The following is a 12425-nucleotide window of genomic DNA, read 5'->3' on the forward strand; positions in this document are numbered from 1 at the left end:
GCCAAATCTACTGTGCACTAGTTACAAGGGCCTTGCAGCAGACCATGCTTCCTATTCTCCCGGCCAGAGGAAAATGTTGCCACAGTAGTGGATGGTAAGAAAAAGGGAGTTTAAAAAATAAGTATTAGTGTACGGCAGAAGTTTAAAAAACATATGACATTAATTCTAGATAAGCTAAACCAACACAGCACAGTTGAATACCATTCTCTAAGAAACAGAAAATATTAATAATGTGGCATAATATCTGCTGCCCTGAACAGGAGCACTCCTCTCATGATGTTAACAAATCAGCATGCACTAGGAGGGGATTAGTGGGGAAATGCCTTCTTTCCCCCTTCCCTCCTTTTTCTTTTTAAACTTTCTTTTCCTCTCTTTTTTTGTTCTGTTCCTCTGTTTCCAATATTGTCCTTTTAGCCTCCTTTTCATGTTCCTTTCACAGTAATACACCTAAAGCCAGTTCTTGTACTTCCATAACTTCCTGGAACTATTTATCTTCATATAATCAAATACACACACACTGTGAACCCAAAGCTGTGAGCATTGTAAAGCCAGTTTTAGACTGACTTCATTGGATGGTGGAAGCACTCAACTTCTTACAGGATCAGGCCCAACGTGTAAATTGTGTTTGAAAGTAGTGGAAGATTAACGCTTATGAAAAGTGTTAAACACAGTATGTACCTCACACCCAAGGATCCATTTCCTATCTTCACACTTACATACTTTATAAAAATACAGCACTGTACCAAAAAGGTCATATTCAAGTACATTTAGGTAATGGTGATTTCCTCTATAGTATTGTACCAATTTTATATGGAATACTTTGCATTTTTATTTTAATATATTAACATTAGATCCTGTATAATTATAAAACTATCATTATAGTAATATCAGTGTAATTACCAGTATTTACAGAAGAGACAGTAAAGTGCTGTCACCCAGTGTGTTTTATAAACAAAGGACCAGAATCAGAAGCAGTGCTTAAAGTGTCATAAGTTAGACTCCAATACACAGATTCTACTCTTAGAGCTACTTACTCTTACCAATGTGCAAAGGTGTTTAAGCAAGTGAAACTTACACACTGAGGATGGAAGAAGATGTAAGTTAAAGTCAGGTAGAGCTATTTTAACTTATACCTTCTTACAGGACATGTTAATGTGCCAAAAAAAAAAAAAAAAGTAAGTTATAGCAATTTCAATTACCGTCCCTAATCCTAGAAACGTAAAGCCAGTAAAGCTGGTTTAAGGAGGTTTGAAGGAGTGTAACTTACACTACTTTATAAACCTGTAATGAATTTAGCCCAAAGATTTGGAATCCACCTCTTTCTATTATGAAAGAAAGGCCTAAGAATGGCAGTGCATAGCAAAAAGACTGGAATATCCCCAGATTTGATGCTGAGGCTCAGGAAAAGCACCCCCTCCTGCCCCATGGATATACAGTTTAACATTTGGATTTACAGTTTGTTAAAGTTATAATAATAATTCTTAGCTTCTTCATTAACATTCTTTAAATGGCACAAAACTATTCAGAGAAGCTACATCACTGATATATTCTCTATTGCAGATTGTTGGTTTTTTTAATGGGATAAGAATTAATGTTACTTATTTCTACTCTGGTGCTGATTGCAGTACAATAATGGTTGCAGAGCACCACTGAATGTTTTGTGCGATTAACACTATAGGAATGGATCCTAAAATCTCTGTCTTTGTAGATCTGTGTTTCATTGTACAGTACAGGATTGTCATTGACCTGAAGAAGACTGTTTTTTATATTTTTTTTATAAAACCTAAAGGAAAAAAATGCTTCCTTGAGATGGAAAAGGCTATCTCCAAAGACACTTTGCAATACTACTGTTTCATAAGTCTGTAGCTGAACTCCATGATTCCTTGGAAAACAGACCTTTCATTAGCAAAACTAGTTTTTCAAGAAGCTCTAGAATCTCAATTACCTTGGGACAGTGACATCAAGAAAAGTATAGAGTAGTTCCACATTTTGCTACATAATCTTCTTGGTCTAGCCCTGTCATTGTACATCTTAAAGCTTTAAGAATATTAATTAATATATTAAGTATCTTAAAGAATATTTAAGTTTTATAGGTCATCTCCTTTAAAGGTAAAAAATATGTAGGCCATTAAAGAACCCATTCAAGAAAAAAGGAAGATCAATTTTTATTTACTCAATTTCTAAACATCTAGCAGCTGGGAGAGGGAGTATGAGGTGGAGCAGGAAGAATGAAAAAGACCCCACAATGGTACAAAGTGACTGGAAGAACTAGGATTCAAAGACGTGCAAAATACAGAGGTGATATGTAAGGTATTGTATATTAGATGCCTTTACACTCAGATTCCCTTACACTCAGCTATACTTACATTCTGAGGAGCTGGAAGAAGGTATGAGAAATGTATGTTAAAGGAGTTTGGGGACAGCTTTGACTTACACCTCTTTACACACTTCTGTTTGGTGTATACATTGCTTGTACTCAGACTCCCTTACATATTGGTAATATGGATGCAAGAAGCTCCTTGGGGCTCTAATGTGTAAGATGGTCTAACTTACATCATCTGAACTTGACCCGCAGTCCAGAGGAACACTGAGTCCCTCTTCACTGACAACCTCATCTCTTTTTTTCTGCACAGACATTCACACAACCATTGGTTTATGAAAGCATATGTTAATTAGCTACAGAAAATAAATGATTGTTTCAGTTATCTGATCTTTAATGATGTATTGTGACAGTGTGAATAATTTGTAACAGAGTTCTCCTCCTCACCCCAATGGACAATAAAGGGCATCAGAAAGAATCCCTTTGTACAAAGACTCAAAATGGCAGGCTATCATATATAACATTTCATGGTAAATAACTGGGTCATTACCATATACAGCCAATGCTATGGCTAAATTTTATTCAGTTTTTCATTTTGTAAAATTGCACGAGCCTCATGGTACATTAGTTTGCAAATAGTTCCGAGAATTATATGCCCACCCTTTGAAATATATGAAAGCAAGGAGAGTTGTGTATTTACAGGGCTGGGAGCCAGGACATCTGGGTTCTCTTCCCAGCTGTGCCACAGGTTTACTTTGTGACTTGAACAGGTTGCTTAGCTTCTCTATGTCACATTTTCCTATCTGTAAAAAAGGGGATGATAATACATACTTCAGAAGGATAATGTGAGGCTTAATTCATTAATATTTGTAATGCCTGAGATTACTGAACGTAATGTGCCTTATAAATATGAAGTAGTATTATTTATATGATTGACAGCTGGCTGAAATAACCTCTTAGATTAAAACCTGAGGAATAAAAAGAATAGAAAATAATTCTGTTATTCATTTGGAATTATTCTTCAAAAAATAGTTTGACGCACTCTGAGGTGCTTGTTATCTCTACAGAGAGTCTGCAGTGAAATAGGTCAGTTATTAGTTAAATTAAAAAGCTGACCTTTCTTTTTGCCTCCTCCTTCTACAAACCATCATCCGTATGGCTCTTAAATTTCTTAAGCAAAGTAAGCAATCATGGGATCAGAGGGAAGGTCCTATCATGGATCAGTAGCTGGTTAAAAGATAGGGGGGGAAATTGTAGGAATAAGTGATCAATTTTCACCATAAATAGCAGGGTCCCCCAAGGATCTGTACTGGGACCTGTCCTGTTGAACAAATACATATATGATCCAGAAAAGGGGGTGAACAGTGAAGTGGCAAAATTTGAAGACAATACAAAATTACTCAAGATTGTTAGGTCCGAAACTGACTGTGAAGAGTTACGAAGCAGGTCTCATAAAACTGGATGACGGGGCAACAAAATGGCAGATTAAATTCAATATTGAAAAGTACAAAGTAATTCACACTGGAAAAATTATCCCAACTATACATACATGGGGTCTAAATTTGCTGTTACCACTCAAGAAAGAGATCTTGGAGCCACCATAAATAGTTCTGTGAAAATAGCTGCTCAGTATGCAAAGGCATTCAAAAACACAACCAATATTTGGCACCATTAGGAAAGGGATATCAGGGGTTCTCAAACCTCATTGCACCACGACCCTCTTCTGACAACAAAAATTACTTCACAACCCCAGGAAGGGGGGGACCAAAGCCTGAGCCCACCAAAACCCCACTGCCCCGGGTAGGGGGGCCAAAGCCTGAGCCCCACTGCTCTGGGTAGGGGGGCCAAAGCAGAAACTCGAGGGCTTCAGCCCCAGGTAGGGGGCCTGCAACCTGAGTCCTGCCACCCAGGGATGAAGCTTCATCTTTGGCTTCAGCCCTGGGCAGCGGGGCTCGGGCTTCAGCCCCGGGCCCTACCAACTATAAGCCAACCCTGGAGATCCCATTCAAAGGGGGTTGTGACCCACTTTGGAGACCGAACCCACAGTTTGAGAACCACTGGGATAGATAAGAAGACAGAAAATATCGTAATGACATTATATAAATCCATAGTACACCCACACCTTAAATTTCCCATGTAATTCTGGTCACCCCATCTCAAAAAAGATAGAACTGAAAAAAGTACAAAGAAGGGCAACAAAAATTGTTGGGGTATGGAAAAGCTTCCATATTAGGAGAGATTTAAAAGACTGGAACTCTTCATCTTAGAAAAGAGGTGGCTAAAGAGGGTTATAATAACGGTCAATGAAATCACGAAGGGTATGGAGAAAGTAAATAAGGAAGTTATTCTCACATAACACAAGAACTAGGGGTCACCCAATGAAATTAATAGGCAGCAGGTTTAAAACAAACAAAAGGAAGTATTTCTTCACTAAGTACATAATCAACCTGTGGAACTCATTGCCATGGGATGTTTGAAGGCCAAAAGTATAAATGGATTAAAAAAAGAATTAGATAAGTTCATGAAGCATATAGGTCCATCAATGGCTATTAGCCAAAATGATCAGGTGCAACCCCATGCTCAAGGTGTCCCTAAATCTCTAACCTCCAGAAACTGGGACTGGATGACAGGGAATAGCTCAGTTGACAATTGTTCTGTTCATTCCCTCCAAAGTATCTAGCAATAGCCACAGTTGGAAGACAGGCTATGGGGCTAGATGGACCATTGGTCTAACCCAGTATGGCAGCTCTTCAGTTCTTTTATACAATGGATGATACAGAAGAGACACCCATCCATAGTTTCTGAGCTTGATTAATTAAAATCTTTCTGGAAGTCAATGAAAGATCAGAATACGGAATACAAACATTTGGGTCATCCTATATCAGGGGACAAAGCATATATATATGATTTGGGCCATTAGGTCTGGGGTTAAGTGGTGTAATGGTTAATCTGGTTCTGGGACAAAAGTGCCTATGCTGGTAGTTTAGAAGGAAACACAAACAGAGAAGGAGCTAATTATGAGTATTGTGAAGCAATGGAAGCAGGAAACAGTACAATTTGTCTGCCTGCTCTATTCCATGATTAGAACCAAAACTACATACTCTCTACACTCAAACATCATGTTAAATAGGCTGTGCATAATGATGGACCTACAGTGAGAAAATTCCTGAGAGACACAAGTTAGATCTTAGATTGTTAATACTTCCTCAGTGAGGGAAAACAAAAAAACAACCCTAACTATTCACTTACCTTGTAAGATGTAAACTGTATATGAGGATTCCATCAAACTTTTAAATATTGTAAGATATTATGCTCTCTATGGATTAGATGAAAATTTATTTAAACAATTCTTACAGTTTGACAGAATTTTCTCTATTGCTTCCTGAATAGCCGCTTGATTTCAAATTATAATAATCTTGAGTTTTCATATAAGAGGAATTAGTTGCTTATTAGGGGACGGGAACACATGACTTAAGAGGAGAGGCTGAGGGAACTGGGATTACTTAGTCTGCAGAAGAGAAGAATGAGGGGGTATTTGATAGCTGCTTTCAACTACCTGAAAGGGGGTTTCAAAGAGGCTGGATCTAGGCTGTTCTCAGTGGTAGCTGATGACAGAGCAAGGAGTAATGGTCTCAAGTTGCAGTGCGGGAGGTTTAGATTGGATATTAGGAAAAACTTTTTTCACTAGGAGGGTGGTGAAGCACTGGAATGCGTTACCTAGGGCGGTGGTGGAATCTCCTTCCTTTGAGGTTTTTAAGGTCAGGCTTGACAAAGCCCTGGCTGGGATGATTTAGTTGGGGATTGGTCCTGCTTTGAGCAGGGGGTTGGACTAGATGACCTCCTGAGGTCCCTTCCAACCCTAATATTCTATGATTCTATGATTATCAAGGCAAGACATTTTGAAGCATTACAAAAAACATTGGCAACCTGTGGGGTTTAGTATAGATGAAAAATAAATTATTTTAAAAATATCATCTAGTATTTAGCATAACTACTCTTTTCTTTTTGTTCTCACTGCAAAAGTAAAACAAAAGGAACAAAAATAATCATTATTGTTATACCAGTTTATTTGCAAAATATTTCAACATATGTTTTCTCAGTATTGGCTTGGTTTCTCAGGAAAGACTTGAACTGTTTGAGAGAGGTGATACAGTTTGACAAACCTAATTAATTGACTTTTAGGAGGAAAAAAGCAGAACAATTCATTCTTCTGCTACATCCCTCATCCTGTACAGAAAGGTCAAAGTTTCAAAATAGAAAAATAATATAACAATTTCTAAAAAGTATTAAGGACTACTGTGCCATGACTGCTACAGTGATAACAAAGGTCTCTAAAACAAACTTTAAGGCACTTGGCATTAACAACCACCGTTGCACAATGGGGTCCTAATTCTGTTGTCACTATTTTGATGTTATTTGAGCATAATTCTGTTGAAGTCAATGTGCCAGATTCCACTTTTAGGTACTCTGTATTTACACCAGTGTAAGTCCACAGAGGATAATGGCATTACTCTGGATTCACACAGATGTAACTCAGAGCAGAATTTGGCCCAGTGGAGTAATTCAGTATGCTGTTGGTCAAGGAGATTAATAGTGCATAGACTCAAAGGACATTTTAGAAAGGTAGGAAGACAAAAAGCTGATGTATGGTAAACTCATTCCCCGTTTTGATTTAGCAGCTTCAATGAGAGTGGAAGGCAGTCAGCATTTTGCAGGGGGACAGCAGTAGTACACCCTGCTCCCAGAGACCTCCCAGTCTCTAAGTTTCAACCAAATATTTTGTAATGCCTTTCCAAAATTATTAAAGAATTAGCTAAAGATTTTGGAATCGCCTAACAGATGTGTGCTTTAAATCTATTTGGAAAAAGGGATGAGTATTACTGGCCTGGAGAACAGTTTAACATCTGTATTTAAAATATCCCTGGAAACATTAGGCCTATAAGCTTTACACCATCCATGGAGAAGATACTTGAAACAGGAATTACTCAGAGAATATATATTATTTGGAAATTTATAATATACATAAAGACAGGCAATATTGATTTTGCAACAAATCCTGCAGAGGTTATTGTGTTAGTATCAAAAGTATTGGCAGGTAGATGCTATTACTGTATTTTACCAGGACTTTATGAAAGTTTATAAAGTAGATTGAATAAAAAGAAGCAATCTAACAAAGGTTTTGTTGTCTTAATTTAGATGGAATAACTGGGCCAAAGGTGTTACCATAACACTACTTAGTGCTGGACAGTGACTGGGGGTTAAACAAGGTTTGGGATTTGGTATATAGAGACCTCAGCCTGCTTAGTACCATGGTTAACACACCACTAAAAATCCTTTTTAACCTTTTATTAAGGATATAGAAACGAAGGAAAAACCATTAAAGTATTTGAAATGTAACATAAGGTTTTCATTTTAAGAGCACTTCTTGTTCCATTTCCCTTTAGCTGGAGAGAGTTTTAGGGAGAAAACCCTCCAGTCTCTTAGACGGTACCAAAGATGGCAATTGTCCTTTTGGGGAAAAGAGAAGAAGTTAACTGAGATGGGCTAGAGCTGTTGCTGTTAAATTTGTCATAACCATACAGCTAAGGGTAGCCTAGAATTCCTCCTTACCTGTAAGGGGTTGAGAAGCTCAAATAACCTAATTGGCACCTGACCAAAGGGACCAATGGGGAAAGAAGATACTTTCAAATCTGGGGGGCTGGGGGCGGAGGGGAAGGCTTTGTTGGTGTGTTCTCTGGGGAAAGCAGAGAAGCATCAGGTCAAAAAAACCTCCTTCTCCTATAAACTATCCTTTGGGACCTGGGGTCTCAGGAGGCAGTTGGAGTAGCAGCCATGTTGGTGAAACTTATTCCAGTAGCCTCCATATGTATTTCTCTTCCATCTGTTCTTTTTTAAGGAACCACAAAGGGAATGGAGCGTGGAATAGCTCCTCCCCTCATTATTTTGTCTATCAGTTTGGCCTAATATCCAACACACTTTAATTAATTAATTTCTAGTTCCACATTTTCTGTTTTTACCAAGCATGATTTCAACATAGTCCTTAAATTATTCAACTTGGCCTTTTTGTTTGGACTAATTTAGTCTTTCTGTCTGGTTCTTTTGCATCTGTTTATAACATTCATTATTGAAAGCAACTTGGCTTACCTTCTGTTAACATTTGTTATTATAGGTTATTTTAACATTTTATGAACTTTCATATTGATCTCACAAGTAGAGTAAATTTGTAGGGCCAATTTTCCAACAACTCTCATCTTTGCAGATCTGGCACAGTAGATGCAGAGATCAGAATTTGTTAGCCACATCCGTCTCCTGAAATCCATATGTCCAACTCAACAAAAAACCAGTCCAGAAAAAATATCTTATTTTACTGCAATCAGTTTAACAAACTCTTTCCACTTGAATGGATTACATCAGGCTCTAATCTCATTTCTCATAGCAATACTGGATCATCTGGTCAAACTAATGGTTTAATTATGATCTCATACAAGATATAATGTCGTCAGCTATCTTCTAAAATCACTTTTTACTCCCATTGTGTACATTTGTGCTGTAGCTGTGTTTACAATACAATGTGCAGTGATATGATCTCATACAAAATATCCAAAATAAAACTACATCCCTAAGACTTTTATACCTTTCAGATGTATGTATATAAGCCTATAACATCATGTCTTTCACAAATTGATTTAATTCTTCCTTGAGCAAATGATAACTGCATAAATGACACATTCATACCATATAGCCCTTCTAGTTTCTCCAGGATTATTGGCAGTTATATAGAAGATTTCTTGCTGCTAATGATGAGACAGGTGTCATGGAAATCGGGATATCTTCATGTTGCTTTATACATTTGTGTAGAATATAGCCTTTAATTATTGGAGGTAGTTATGGTAATTTTTGCAGAGTGTAGTAGGATGTGTCAGGCATGAAGTCTGCTCAAGATTTTCTCCTTTTGAACTGTCACTTTCTCTCTGTTGAATTGATAGAAAAAACCAAAATGATTTAGTGTAATTTTCCATATCTAGTCTATTGAGGCAAGTTCATTTTCGGTCCATGGATGGTGCTGGCAGCAAAAACTATCATTTCCTTTTGGCATGGACTATGGATAAACACTCACTCCCATACTGCTGGACCTCACAGAAGTGTTGCATATTATCACCCAGGAGATGCTACTGCTGCACCTCAAAACTCCAGCAGTGAAAATCAAATTAAAATGTACAGCTCTGGTTCAGATCCTTCCTCTTGGAACAGTTTGTAATGGGCATCTGCACCTCCACCTCTAGAGAATTCACTTGTGAAGTTATACAATGCTCTGTCCATATTCTTATTCTCTTCAACATGTATCTACAACCTTTAAGGAGATTCTGGCTCCAAATACCTCCAGTATGAGGATGGCATGCAACTCTACTTACCTTCCATAGTAAATGCTAACAGTACCATCTCCCAGCTATCCCAGTGCCTAAGCAAGATCAATGTTGGGATCAATAGTAACTGAGGGCATCTAAACCTGATCAAAATGTTAATGGGAAGAGAACACTTCAAAGAACTAAGCAAAACTCTAATATCATCCTCAATCAAGGAGGCCAAAAGAGTTCACAGCCTTTGGATCCTCATGGGCTGTGTTGCTACTGGATTTTCAAATAGCCACAGCTGCCAGAAACACTTTGTTCCATCTACCACTGGCCAAGAGACTAGGCCCTGTCCTATCATATACCAGCTTGGCTGTATGGATCCAGGTATATGTGACTTTCAGGCTCAACTAATGCAGTGTGCTGCTTTTGGAAATAACATCAGCATCTCCGGGGGGAACACAAAACTTCAGTATGGTTCAAAATGCAGCAGTCCACCTATTAAGTAACACACACAATGCAAGTACATCATCCTGGGGCTCCAGATGTTACACTTACCACCTAACAAATACCAGACCAAATTCAGGATTCTGGTCCTTCAAAACCCTCAAAGGGCTGAATCTAGGCTACTTCAGGGACTCAGCTCTTTCTATGTAACTATGACCTTTCATGATAGCTGCATTCCTCAGGAGCAAGTGTGAGGCTCTATCTACATAAGGGAAATTTGCATCAGTGTAACAACATTGTGCAAGCCCTAATATAAAAGTTTTGCACTGATGCAAACCATGTCTTACACTTGCACAGTTTATTTTGGTATGTTACCAGATTACACTGCAGTGGTGTAAACTCTGCACCTATGCAGCATGTCTACATTTAAACCATCAATATCATTACATCAGTGCAAACAGGCCTTATGAGTCATGAGCGTGGGAGACACAGCTTTCTCTGATGGGTGAGCAACAGCTCTGAACCTCTCTTCCCCCAAAGTTTAGTATAATCATGAATCTCACTGCCTTCTGGACAAAACTTAAGATACCTTTCTTCTTCATAGCTTTTCCACAATAGTAACTTTAGTAATAAAATGTATCTCACTTCCTTCCCAGGTGGGTGAAGAAGAGAGAGAACCAAACATCAGTATTAATTTGACTACATAGTGGACCCATTTAATTCCATAAAATGTTCAGACACCACAGTAAGGAGCACAATTGAAATGCCCAGATAGATTAGGTAGGTGAGATACCAGCCTTCAACAGGCCTTTTAAAATTAAGAAGGTTAAGGGATTTCTCAGATTTATTCAAAGAGATTTATTCAAAGAACAGAGCTTAGAGGTTTTACTCACCTCCTTTGCCAAAACCTCATTCAGAGGTACTTATATTTCCCATTTCCTGAATTTTTTAGTGCTGGTCTAAGTCAACCCAATAAAGGAGACCAGCTTCAGCAGATCCCAAGTGTGTTATTGCTGATTGCTGGGAATCTGTCTGGCCAAGATGGTGTCCATTTCCCAGGTGGAAACCTGATCCCCATAACTAGACTGTGGACAACCATCCAGTAAAAGGCAATTTGTTAGTCATAGGGAAGGTGGTCAAAATTTGTCATCAGTCACACTCTTCTATGGCTGTCTTTTGTGTTCATGAAGTGTTGACAGAAACATGATCAGCAATTCCTTCTACTTAATGTATGATGCATTATGTATGAAGCACCATATACATTTAAGATACTTTATGAGTGATATTTAATCATAGTAATATTAAGAAACATCAAAACACATTTAATGTTGCACAGAGATGCTGCATTTGCAAATGCATGTAATTCATTCTAATAAAGTGGTGTACATATGAAAATACTAAAATCACCTTCAACTTGAGAAATTTGGGGGATTTTTCCATTAAAAAAGAACTTTTAGAGCAAGTTGTTAGGTGTGGGAGACAAAGTAAAACTGTGAAGTTTCCTTATTCGTTAGCAGCCAGATTGCTCCTTCCTATTTCAGATATCCAAACCCCACAAAAACTGGATTGACACATTATTTTGTGGCACTAGAAGATTTATAACTGCTCCAATTTAGTCAGTGTGAACGCCACCAATCCCTGCTACAGCTACACACAGTATAAGCAAACAGTATACTATATTTAAGAGGAGGTTTCTGACTTTGAAGACATATGGCAACTCTTCTTGAAGTCAGTAAGAAGAATTGGCATGTAGTACTTCTTGTACTCCTTGCCAGGAAGACAGATTGTACTTTTCTGAGTATACTGACAAATGTCCCTTCTCACTGTGGTTTTGCCCTTTTTATATTGCTATATCATTATTCTTTTCCTTTTGTACTGCAATTTGGATTACTACATTCTTAGGCAATTCTAGAATTTATGTTTTATTTTTGGAATGGTTTAGAAAATGATCAGATGCTAATTATCCTTTCACATATATACATTTATCAGTAAAAATATACTTAAAGAGATATTGCCCATTGTGGTTAGACAAGCAATATGAACATTCAAAAGGTAATAAGAGTACGTACAACCACAAATAAACTGCAACATTTCTTTTTAAGTTGCATTTTTAATGAGATTTCTGAGCTGACTCTTGTGGGCTGCCTTTTTACATTTGTGATGCTAATGTGTGGAAACCCAATGTTTATAATTAGTGGCTGTTTTTTTTTATAATCTGCTGTAGTAGTCTTTTAACACAGAAGAACTTCCATGAATATTTGTCTTGGGATTTTTATTGTTTCAAGCAGTACATTTGTTGCTGTAGTATA

This window comes from Chelonia mydas, chromosome 1, assembly GCF_015237465.2.
Source record: "Chelonia mydas isolate rCheMyd1 chromosome 1, rCheMyd1.pri.v2, whole genome shotgun sequence".
Classification (NCBI taxonomy): Eukaryota; Metazoa; Chordata; order Testudines; family Cheloniidae; genus Chelonia; species Chelonia mydas.